We start from the raw sequence: 12667 nt of genomic DNA on the forward strand, positions 1-12667 counted from the left end.
AGCTGAAACGCCTCTGCTCGATTTGGATCAAATAAATCTGGAGGTTTCATTGACTAAAACCAAGGAATCTATTCAACAAGCGACTGGAAGACTAGAAGGCCTCTCTAACGCTAAAAAACAACTAGAAGAATCAATTCAAGAAAAGGAGGCAGAACTGAGAGCACTTCATCAAGAAAGATCTGTCCTAGAAGGCCACATAAACGACGAGCAACGCCTGATTGAGCGGTACAAGAAAAATGAAGTCGACCTGGACCAAGAGTTAAAGATTCAAGCCCGAACCCAACTTATAAGGCAATACCAGTCGGCTGTTAACAACAGGCGACTCTCCAGGACAGAGGATAAATGGTCCCACATTAAAATTGTTTTAGGGTCTCTTCTGTAAAATTTTGGAAACCTTGACTTAGTAAATAATATTTTCTCCTATTGTTAAGGATCACTTTCCAAAATTCCGACCCTTCAGGGAACAAATCCAACTCATCTCTTTTTTAAACACTTGTAACCCCCTGCAAATCAACAACCAAACGCTTAACCACAAACTGAAATTTGGGCACGCCTGAAATATTTAACAAAATGCCACACGATCGTCCTCATGTTCCTGTAAACAACTAGCAAGACGTTGTTCAACCCTTCTTCGTGGGTAACCATCCAGTTGGAGGCCATGCCGAGGACTTGCTATGCATACTTAAGCAATTAGATTTTAAATTCAGATTTTCCAAACGAGGCAGAAAAACCATTCATCGTGTTATTCGCCTGATGGAAAACGTGCTAGAAGGATATGAGACCCTTCGGGATATACAAAATCGCCTTCTTGACATTGATCATCACATGGATTTAATTGAACGCCATGTGACAGCAATACTCCCAGACCTTGGTTGGGATCATACATTCTCCAATCAACGTGCAGTCTTTTCGAGATTACGCACTCTTGTTGATCGTGAGCGCCAAGCCATGACAGACATGAAAGCTCGCACCGACTATGATCTAGAGAAGATGCAAGACCAATGGGAAAAGTACCGACCTGACTAAGAGGACCTTATTGATGAAGAACCAGAACTAATCCCTAGTCACTGGAATGAATATTCTGACTTAGAAGAAAATAATCCTCTGCACGACTCAACATCTGATAATGAACCCTTTTTGGGTCCGAACCCTTGATAATCGGGTTCTAAATAAAATTATTGTTTCATGCTTTCTTGTTATCTGAAAAGGCAGGAGAATACCTCTTCAGATATTTAGCATTAATAAGTCGTGTACCCTTTTACCTTCTTGATTTATAATAATGTAAGCACCATTTCCGATCTCTTTTTGAACTATAAATGGTCCTTCCCAATTCGGAGACCATTTCCCTAATTGATCAATCTTCTTATATGTAGGAAGGATAGTTTTCCAAAGTAGATCTCCTTCTTTGAATGTTCTATAAAAAACTTTCATTCCATAAGTCATAGTTCTGATTTCATTCTGCTTTACAATTTGATATATTGCATGAAGTCGATTGACATCCAAATTTTCCAATTGCTGCAACATAATTTGTTTATATTCCTCCGTAAATTCATCAGTGGTAAAGCTTGTACGTCCAGATGAAACTTGAACTTCAGCTGGCAACACAGCATCTTGTCCAAAGATGAGCTGATATGGTGAAAACCCTGTGGCATAATTTATGTTATTCCTATGCGCCCATAAGGCTCAAGATAACAACAAATGCTATTTCCTTGGGTTTCTTTCAATCGTTTTCTTTATAATCCCAATAATAATTTTGTTAGCTGCTTCTTCCTGCCCATTAGCTTGGGGATAATAAGGCGAAGAATGATTTAGATGAATACCAAACACTGTCAAGAAGCTTAAAAACTTCTCTCCAGTAAAGACCAGACCTTGGTTGTTTGTTATTGAATGAGGAATGCCATACTTATATATGATCTGATTCAACACAAAATCTATCACCTTCTTCTGATCCATATTTTTTAAAGCAACCGCCTCAACCCATTTGGTGAAATAATCTGTTGCAACCAAAATAAGGCAATGATTTTTGGATGATGGATGGTGGATTTTACCAATAACATCCATAGCCCAAGATTTAAAGGGCCATGGTTTTACCATAGCTTGCAATTCGGTAACTAGCAAGTGATTCAACTGCGCATGCTTCTGACATTCTTGACAACCTTTGGTGAATTGTATGCAATCTTCAAAAATCTTTGGCCAAAAGAAACCAAGACGATGAATAGCCCATCTCATATTCAGACTTGCCCGATGAGCTCCACAGATGCCACTGTGTACTTCTGTCATCACCTCCAAAACCTGTTTGGACCCCAAACATTTCAGGAGTAATCATTCGAATGTTCTTTTGTATAATAATCCTTCTAATAACTGAAATGGCAACGTTTTCAACCGTATTCCAATCGGTACATTCGCTCCTGGCTCTTTCAGATACATGATGATTTCTGTTCTCCAGTCGGTTCCAGCTTCTGTCTCAGGGCCGACCTCTACACACATATCTTTTGGGATTCCCTTACAAGCTTTTTGAGCTAACTCATCTGCAAATTGATTTTCTTTTCTAGGGATGAACTCAATTATCACTTCGGAGATCTTTGATAACAACCGACCTACCACATCCCTATATCTGTGTAGATGGGGATAATTGCAAACATATTATTTGTTTACATGGTTAATTACCAATTGAGAATCCCCTCTTATGATCACCGACTGAACTTTCCTGGCTATCAAGGCTTCTAATCCCAAGATTAAAGCCTCATACTCTGCTGAATTATGAGTCATGGCTTTTAATTGCAACTGCAACTTGATCCTTTGACCATCTGGTCCCTCCAACAAAACACCTGCATCCGATCTGTTTCCTGAGGTAGAACCATCAAATAACATTAACCAATTTTGGGTACTTACAAAAGACATGTATCCGGTCGGTTTCTGCTCGTAACCTGCAAAGTCTGCCAAAAAGTCTGCTATTGCTTGGCCTTTCACCGCCCTTAGAGGAGAATGATACAAATCGAAAGGAGCTAATTTAATGGCCCATTTCATAAGTCTGCCCTGCATAGTAGGTCTTTGCAAAATTAACTTGATGAGATCAATCCTTGAAATAACCTCAATTCTCCTGGGCAACATATAATGCTCGAGTTTGGTGCATGCAAACACCAATGAATAACACATTTTTTCTGGCATAGTATAATTTAATTCTGGTCATGTGGGAGTCTTGCTCAAATAATCAATTGCCCTTTCCTCTCCATCATCTCCATCTTGTGCTAATAAGCAACTGACCACTTCATATGTATTTGCCAAATAAAGTTTTAGGGGTCGACCTTCCTTAGGAGGCATCAACACAGGTGGTTGAGCCGACGATTGCTTTATAGCTTCTAAAGCTGTCTGTTGGTCTGGTCCCCACTCAAAAGTGTTTCATCCTGCTTTCAATAATTTAGTGATTGGTCTGACCTTGCCAGCAGCATTGGAAATAAACCGTCTCAGATAATTTACCTTCCCCAAAAGACTTTGAATTTCCTTAACTGTCTTGGGTGGTCGGCTGGCAAGAATTGCCTTGGATTTATTAGCATCGATCTCAATTCCCCTTTCATGAACCAAGAATCCCAAGAAACTCCCGGTTGAGATACCGAAAGCACACTTAGTCGGGTTCATCTTCAATTTGTACTTTTTCATCCGACTGAAAGCATCTTTAAGATCTTATAAATGTTCCTCAAAACTGGAAGATTTGACGATAACATCATCAATGTATACTTCCATAGATTTACCAATGAGATCATGAAAAATTGAATTCATGACACTCTGATAAGTCGCCCCAGCATTCCTCAAACCAAAAGGCATAACTGTCCACTCATAAATACCTAAAGCTCCTGGACATCTAAATACTGTCTTGTGAATGTTTTCTTCTGCCAAAAAGATTTGGTTATATCCTGCATAACCATCCATCAAATTAAGAATTTTGTGTCCTGCTGCTGAGTCAATTAGCATGTCGGACATAGGCATCACATATTCATCTTTAGGAGTGGCCATGTTAAGATCTCTTAAATAAATGCATATCCTGATCTTACCATTCTTTTTAACCACTGGTACAATATTGGCCAACCAATCTACATAACAGCAAGGCCGGATGAAACCACTTTAAAAAGTTTCTGAATTTTCTCTTTGATCTGAGGCATTAAGTCAGGACTCATACGCCTTGGAGGCTGCTTGTAGGGCTTAAAACATTTTTTAATAGGTAACCGATGTTCTATCAGATTTCGCTCTAAACCAGACATTTCTGAATAATCCCAAGCTAAACAATCAATATTGTTTCTTATAACATCGAGCATCAATATTTGTTGCTCTTCAGACAAATAACCACTCATCCTGATTATTTTTGGAACCATGTCGGTTCCTAAGTTAAATTCCAGTAAAGGATCTTGTGCTGAAAAAGCTGGCTCTATTTTTTCTGGTAAATCAAGCCAACAAAAATGCTCGTCTTCTTGAAAATGAACATCATGAGTCTTTTTGATTTTTTTCTACTTTTTTCAAAAGCTGATCTAAATAAAACTGATTTATAAGTACACTACAATCTTGTAAATTTGCACCTTGCATAAGAGATATATTATAAAAAGTAGGTTTGGCTTCCTCAAAAGCCATACAGTACAACTGTTCTTTTAAAATAATATTGAATTCTGGCCGATGAATTTAAAACCCTTCTTTGGGTATTCATTAGCCATAAAAAACTGAGACATTGAAGGTACATGACCAGAATAAAAAACTGATTCTTCAACTTGTTCTGATGCTCTGAAAGGGTTGTCATTTGTTTCCATTTTGAAGACCTGATTGCCTTCCCAGAACATTAATTGTTGATGAAGTGTCGATGGCACACATTTAGATGCATGAATCCAGTCTCGTCCAAGTAGGATTGAGTATGTAGTATCCGCATCCACCACAAAGAAAACAGAAGAAATCATTTTAGGACCGACTTCAATTGAGGCGACCATCATGCCTTCTGGTCTGGTCGGCTGCCCTATAAAGCTAGTCATCTCAAAATCCACATGAGATAGATCGTGAATTCCCTTCCCTAACTTTTTGAGAGTCTTTAATGGCATCACATTGAAGACGGCTCCGTTGTCTATAAAAACCTTCGTGATTGGTTTCTCACAAATATGAGCATTAACATATAGGGGCTTCACATGAGATGTTGTGCCTTCTGGAATGGGAGGGAAGACTATTGGAGGAACCTCTGATTGAAAATCAGGATCTGAAATCTTTGCCCATTTTGGCTCTTCTAAATAATCATCCACCAGACTTGCCCACAAGGTTCTTCTTCAATTCGGTTGATTCCTGTCATTCGGCAGGGAACTCGTGGCCCTAATCGAGATTTGACAGACCTTGAATCAGCTCCCTAAACTTCGTCCCTAGTATCAATTTCGGGTTGAACTGTCAGAGATTGCAAACAAAACTCCTCCAGAGATGGATTGATGTTAATCCGCTCACAATAATGACATCTGAAACCTTCAATTCTCTCATCTGGTACCTCTTTACCCCTTTTTTGTATGGACTGACCTCCCTCATTGCACTCAAAGATGCCTTGCACATACTTAGGCTGCCTTGAGGAGGAGACTTTTATGGACCGACTTCCCTCATGATAATTAGCAGCACCTCGCATGTTGGTCGGCTGCTTTGACGAGGCGACCCCTATGGACCGACCTCCTTCCAGAGAATCAATAGCGCCTTGCGCATCATTCGGCTGCTCAAATGAGACGACCCTGATGGACCGACCTCCTTCAGTATATTTAGCAGCTCCTCGGATATCGTTCGGCTGCTTCGATAATGCGACTTTATCCCTGTATCTCGCAGCATACCTGCGCCTGGCATTCCGAATATGAGTACAATTCATACCTGGAAAACAAGGATCCATATCAATTGGTAAAGGTTTTTTATTTCGAGTCCATTTGCTTCCGACCAAGCCCGTCCTTCTAGTCGGGTGGTCCTGAACTAAAACTTGCTCCTTTAACTCCACATTAAAAGAACCATCTTGGTTATCCCATTTTTCAGCCACTGTTTTTTCACAGACCTTGAGTTTTTCTTCTGGTCGGCCACTGTTTAATGAGTTTCCTTTTCCCGATCTAGGACTTGCTTGTATATTAACCATTGTTATGGTTACTTTTGGAAAAGGTTGTTGCTCTACACCCAAAGTAATATACTTGAGCCGACCTACCTTAATGGCCTTTTGGATCTCATTTCGAAAATGAGTGCATTGACTTGTATTATCAGTGAAAGAGTTATGCCACTTACAATATGGTCTTCCTTTGATCTCTTCCTTAGTAGCCAACCTTTGCCCTTTTGGAATTCGAATCTGGCCGTCAGTTAGCAAAATATCAAAAATTTCATCAGCCTTTGAATTGTCAAATGTAGGTTGTTTTTTCCCTTCAGTTCCTGGGTACTGGCTTTAATTTAGAGCATACATAAGGCTTTCCTGAAATGATCTCCGCCGCCATTTCTTCTATCTGATTATAATCAAAGTCGTATGCTTCTGTTTCCATACTCGCCCTATGCTGAAGGTGATCGGGGATGAAGATGGGATCTTGCACATGTGCTCCTTGCCTCTCTTCCCTGACAACATTTGGCTGCAGGTTGTCAACTCTTGGTCCCAAAGGAACATTATTAGAGAAAGTTAGAGAAGTCTTTCCCCTATCTGTTTGGTTGAACGTTGTGGCGCTTGGAAATGTGCTGTCAACGTATGATGGCCCTGCGAAATTTGCTTGCATTCTTGATGGTGATATTCCTGGCGGCGTCTGAGTGGGTTGAAGAGTAACCCTTGATAAAGCTTGATCTAACATGTTCTGCATGAGTTTTGTTGCTCGCGCAACATGATATTCTGTTGCTCTCGCAACATATTCTGCATAGTCGAAATTTGCTGATTGTTCAATTGTTGAACATAAGACAACCAATCGGTAGGTGGTTGGGGAATCTCCCCTGGATTTGGCATGACGGGTGGTGAAATATTTTCTCCCACCGGTGCTGATGATGATTGAGGTTGTGTGCCTGCCATACTAATTTTTCTGATGATTCGGCCGGACCTCAGTCGTATTAAATTCTCCCACTGTGGTCGCCAATTTATTGATGTATTTTTTTCAACAATAAAAAAGTAAAATCCGAAAATAGGAAATTATCTTCGAATTTGATATATTTAGCGCCTGAGATTAGGAATCTCTAAACACTATACGGTACAGAAAATAAAATGGAAAATAAAAGACTGAAAATTTAAATGATGATCCCCGAATCACTGACTTTGCTGTCGTTTGAAGATGATTGAAGATATTTATTCAGTTGGAAATCCCAATCCTTAAATACTCTTCAAAAACGGTACTTGGAACCGTCGCCTGAACGGTTACAACGCCTCCTCTCAACCGTTCGCTAAACCCTCTTTTGCTGACACGTACTCTCAGCCGACCGAGCTCTTATTCTTACTTGCTTTCCGCGGCATCCGACCTTCACAACAACCAACAATTTGTTCATCCAACTGTGAATCAACCGACTTACCTATCCGACCACAAACCAACCGACTTGTTGGCCCGACCACAGACCTTCCGACTTGTAGGTCCAGCCGCAAACCTCCCGCCTTGCAGACCATCCGACTTGTTGGTTCAACCACAAACCTTCCGACTCGCATACCATCTGACCCGCTGACCAACCGACTTGTTGGCCCGACCACAGACCTTCCGACTTGTTGGTCCAGCCGCAAACCTCCCGACTTGCAGACCATCCAACTTATTGGTCCGACCACAGACCTCCCGACTTGCATACCATTCGACCCGCTGACCAACTGACCTGCAAACTGTCCGACCTGCGGACCTTCCGACCTGCGGACCTTCCGACCTGTAAATTGTCCGACCTGCGGACTTTCCGACCTGCGGACCTTCCGACCTGCAGACTTTCCGACCTGCGGACCTTCCGACCTGCAGATCTCCCGACCTGCGGACTTTTTGACGTGCGGACCTTCCGGCCCACCTATTTCCTTAGAAATACGTCTAATTCACCCGATTCTCGAAACACTCCTTGATCAATCTAACAGAGCCAATTATAGGCCCATATTTTCTTCTAACTTGGACTTTTTAACCTAATTATAAATTTCATACGTAACAATAATTATTTATATTATATTGTAGTTAATTTTACTAATACATCCATAGTTATTTATGAATCATGCCGGTCCTAAATTTTTATATATAATGTTATCATAACATTATATCCAGAATAGATGGAGTATTAAAATACAATAGAATTTTTTTTCCAATAAAATAATAAAAAATATAGTATTTATTTTTACATAATATATATTTTCTTTATTTAAAAATATTACTTTAATTATATTTATATCGAATTTAATAATTATTTTTATTTAAAATTTAATATTCAAAAAAGATAATTGAACAAATAATAATACTTAGAGCTTCTCCAAGGGACTTCGTACTCCGACCAACTTCATTTTCTGCTCCAATTTTAGAGCGAGCTTCACACTGTAGCATTTTTTCCAAAATTGAGGAAATATTTTTTTTGCAGTTTGGTTCGTGAAGTTTTATATATTTTATATTTTTAATTTAATTATTTATTGTTATTATTATTCAATATTTGATGAGTTCAATTTGGATGGTTTGTCTTTATTTTATTTTATTTTTAATTATTGTTATTATTATAACAATTTGGAGGGTTTGTCTTGAAGTGTTATATATTTCATATTTCTGTTTGGATTCTCTTTCAATTTGGTAAATTCAGAAGGTATATTTGGTGTGTTTTTTAATACATAATATATTATATTATATAATAAATAAACAATATAAATAATACACAATATAATATTATATAATATAATATTACACATAATTTATTATTTTTTCACATAAAAAATAATTACACTAAATAATTTATTATTATTATTATTTTAAAAATTATCTTGGTAAAATAATTTGAATTTATTGGAAAGAGTTTTTGAGTTAATATTTAAATAAACAAAAGTTGAATAAATGTTATGTAATTATTTAAAAATAAAGAATATATGTGAAATATTCTTTTTAGAGGAAAAAATAGAGTGGGTTGAATTGCAGTTAAAATTTAAAGGAAATTTTGGGGGGAAATTTAGAGGAATAGAGAAATCGGCCGGAGATGATAAACGTCATTTCTCCATCAATATTATGTCGCTGTTTTTATTATTATTATTATTTGTCCACTAAATTTATATATAATTCATTTATAGTAAATAGTTTCATCATCCTTTAATTTATTACTCTTACTTTAATAAATAATAACTAAATTGTCATTTTTTTTTCACTTATTCCATAATATTTTATCAATCATTTTCATAAATTTATCATAATGCTATCATTTTAATATTAAAATATGATTATTTTTTAGTCTAAATACCCAAACAAACTACGGTTGTACCAGACGAAATGAGTATAATATAGAATTAATGAGAGGGTCCATATTTTTAAAAATAATCTGAATTTTTTTCTTTGAAATCGATTCCACCACTTCATCTTCATCTGCATACTCCAACGGTAACAGTGTGAAAGGTCATAAACTGATTGGGATGAAAGAAAAAAAAAATTAAAAAAAAATAGATAAAAAGTGGATCACACACCAAAAAATTAAATAATACTATCTCCGTTCCATAACAAATGTTACAATTTCTATTTTAGTTTATCCAATAACAAATGATATCTTTCTATATTGGTAAAACTTACTACTCTAAAATATATTTAACAAATATAAATCAAATTAATTAAATTTATAACATTAATTATCATGTAGGACTCATTCAAAACTTCTCGTCTTTTACAAAATTAGTTTTTTTTTTGGGAAAAATGGGAAATAAAGAAAAAACAAAACAAAGGAAAAGAAAAACGAAAATGTAACACCCCCAAATAAAATATATATATATATTTGAAGTTTCACGCACCAACACTAGAACAAGATCATGTAAAAAAAAATAAAAACATGACGTGCCCTGATGCTAAGACAAAAACATCATAATAGTGAGTATAATATTTTTCTTTGCCGAAATTTTAAAATATATTTTCCAACATCCTTAAGCATTTCAAAAATATGTAATTGTAAGAAGTCTTTATACGTATTCAAAAGTCTCAATGCATATCAAATATATGAATAAAAATAGGCAGTATGTAAAATCATAAGTTTCGGACATTATCACATAAAAAGTCATGCATGCTCGATGAAGTCCCATCTCTATGATGCTAAGAGGATGAAGTTCCGAACTCTACATGGAAAATGGTAGTAAACATCAGCTAAAGTCGAGTAAGGAATTAAATATGCAATACATGAAATAATTTAGCAACAATAAATGATAGTCATACAACAACTACAACTTTCCAAAATCCATTGCTCAAAACACATCAGCCGACTTGCCAATCAACGGCTAAGTCTAGCCAAATTCACCACTTAAGGAATTATGAATCGACTTGCCAATCAACGGCTAAGTCTAGCTAAATCCACGACATATACAAATTAATGAATCGACTTGCCAATCAACGGCTAAGTCTAGCCAAAATCCATGACATATACAAATTAATGAATCGACTTGCCAATCAACGGCTAAGTCTAGCCAAATCCACGGCATATAGAAATTAATAAATCGACTTACCAATCAACGGCTAAGTCTAGCCAAATCCACAACATACATAAATTAATAATCAACTTGCCAATCAATGGCTAAGTCTACCCAAATCCACGGCATACACAAATTAATAATCTACTTGTCAATCACCAACTAAGTCTAGCCAAATCCAATACATACACAAATTAATAGTTGACTTGCCAATCAATGGCTAAGTCCAGAAAAATCTACGGCATACACAAATTAATAACCGACTTGCCAATCAACGACTAAGTTTAGACAAATCCACGGCATACACAAATTAATAATCGACTTTCCAATCAATGGCTAAGTTTAGCCAAATCCACGGAATACATAAATTAAGAATCGACTTGCCAATCAACGGCTAAGTCTAGCCAAATCCACAGTTGACAAAAATTATGAGTTCTTAATAGCAAGTTCACCACATATCGCATAAGGAGATATAATTATAATAGCCTATCTAACTAAGGCACGTAGTTAGATGGTCAATTATTTCAAATATGCATAATTAAACCCCTTACTTTACTTAGGGGAAGCTAACCAACTCTACTACCACCAGCTCGTGGGACTTTGTTCGGTTGGACTTCACCTAATCATCATATTTGATCAATCAACTTACTCAAATTTAGCGCAGATCTTATAAAATTCACCATAAACTCATCGTTGGCTAAACAATTATGAAAATAGTGCCAAATCAAAGCTAACGTTCCTAAGTTATATTTAATAGATCAAAATGCAAATTATTGATATTAATTACATCCAAAATATCATCTTAACTTAGATAGTCTGTTCAGTTCGGAAAAATAGATAAGTTGTATTATGAAAATCACTAAAAATCCATTTCACACTCAAATGGGACAAACTTTTTTTCTAAGGAAAGATAACACATATATCTATATTTTAAATTAAACAAAAACACAGAAAGAAGTTCCAAAAATAAAAAAATAGAAGTTAAACCTATTGAACAGATCCTTCGTTAAGAAACAAAGTGTGTAACTTTAAAAACTTATATAAAATTTATTTTATATCCAAATGGAACAAACTTGGTCTCTAATTAAAGGTAACACAAATATCTACATTTAACATGAATCAAAAGTGTGAAAATAGCATCCAAAGGTCACAGAAAATCCGTCGAGCACTCTGTAATATTTTTCCGTCAAGAAAATGATTGTATAATTTTAGAAAATCATATAAAATTCATTTTTCTTTCAAATAAGTCATATAATATTTAAAAATGAAGATACGATCACGAAGAATATGAATATGGTATTAAAACATTAATTCCATGATTTAAATATATAAAATAACTTAAAATAATGCACACATATTTTGAAATCGAATTTCAAGAGTAAAGAAGAAGAATGTATAAATCTTACTCCAAAATCACCTCAACTTGAGTGGGAGGGAAGAAGGTGATAGCTAGGGTTTCCCTAGGAGTGTTTGGGGATGAAATAAAGGTTAAATATAAGGGATAAAGTAATATTTTATGTTTAAAAGTGGAGTTTAAGTCGTATTGACGTTTTTTAAAATTGTATTTGAATATACAGCAGACCTTTGAACACTATTTTTCTTTGAGGAAATTTTAAAATATATTTTCCAACACCCTTAAAAATTTAAAAAATATGTAATTGTAAGAAGTCTTTACATACATGTATTAAAAATTCTCAATGGATCTCAAAAGTAGGAATCTAAAAATAGGGAGCATGTAAAATCATAAGCTCGAACATTATCAGATAAAAAGTCATGCATGCTCGATAAAGTCTCATCCCTATGATGCATGAGGTGGATGAAGGTCCGGAAATAAACTCTCCATGGAAGAGGGTAGTAAACATCAGCTAAAGTTGAGTAAGGAATTAAATATGCAATGCATGAAATAATCTACCAGCAATAAATGATAGTCATACAAAAATTACAACTTGTCAAAATCCATGGCTAAAAACACATCAGCCGACTTCCCAATCAATGGCTAAGTCTAGCCAAATTCACCACTTAATTAATAATGAATTGACTTTCCAATCAACGGCTAAGTCTAGCCAAATCCAT

This window comes from Andrographis paniculata, unplaced genomic scaffold (assembly GCF_009805555.1).
Source record: "Andrographis paniculata isolate CXL003 unplaced genomic scaffold, ASM980555v1 Contig62END, whole genome shotgun sequence".
Taxonomy (NCBI): Eukaryota; Viridiplantae; Streptophyta; class Magnoliopsida; order Lamiales; family Acanthaceae; genus Andrographis; species Andrographis paniculata.